Source organism: Etheostoma spectabile, chromosome 21 (assembly GCF_008692095.1).
Source record: "Etheostoma spectabile isolate EspeVRDwgs_2016 chromosome 21, UIUC_Espe_1.0, whole genome shotgun sequence".
NCBI classification, from domain to species: domain Eukaryota; kingdom Metazoa; phylum Chordata; class Actinopteri; order Perciformes; family Percidae; genus Etheostoma; species Etheostoma spectabile.
The window spans coordinates 19,942,399-19,942,690 of record NC_045753.1 but is presented as its reverse complement, the minus strand read 5'-3'; the positions used below and the strand labels follow the sequence as shown (position 1 = coordinate 19,942,690).

The window sequence follows — 292 nt, the reverse complement described above, 5'->3', positions numbered from 1 at the left end:
AGCAGCTGCACCATAGCCTTAGATAAAAGAGATGTATGGCAGAAAAAAAGTTAGAATAAACTATAAATTTGCAATTGATGGTGTGGCAACACATTTACCATTGGATTTAGCTTCATTTGTACTTTAAATATCTACTGCTGGCCAATTGCTTGACTAACATTGGAAACAAGTTTTTCTATAATCAGATCAATCTAATCATACAGATCTTTGTTACATTCTGTAATCTCTAATTTATGCCTTTTGTTGGGTGGGTGGGTGAGTGAGTGAGTGAGTGAGTGAGTGAGTGAGTGAG

General features: G+C 36.0%; 1 protein-coding gene across 17 annotated transcripts in view; it reads right to left on the bottom strand.

Moving 5' to 3' along the window:
• The window catches only part of cmn (calymmin), a 37,392-nt gene that overhangs the window by 16,154 nt on the left and 20,946 nt on the right, over positions 1-292 (bottom strand). The window lies entirely within an intron of this gene.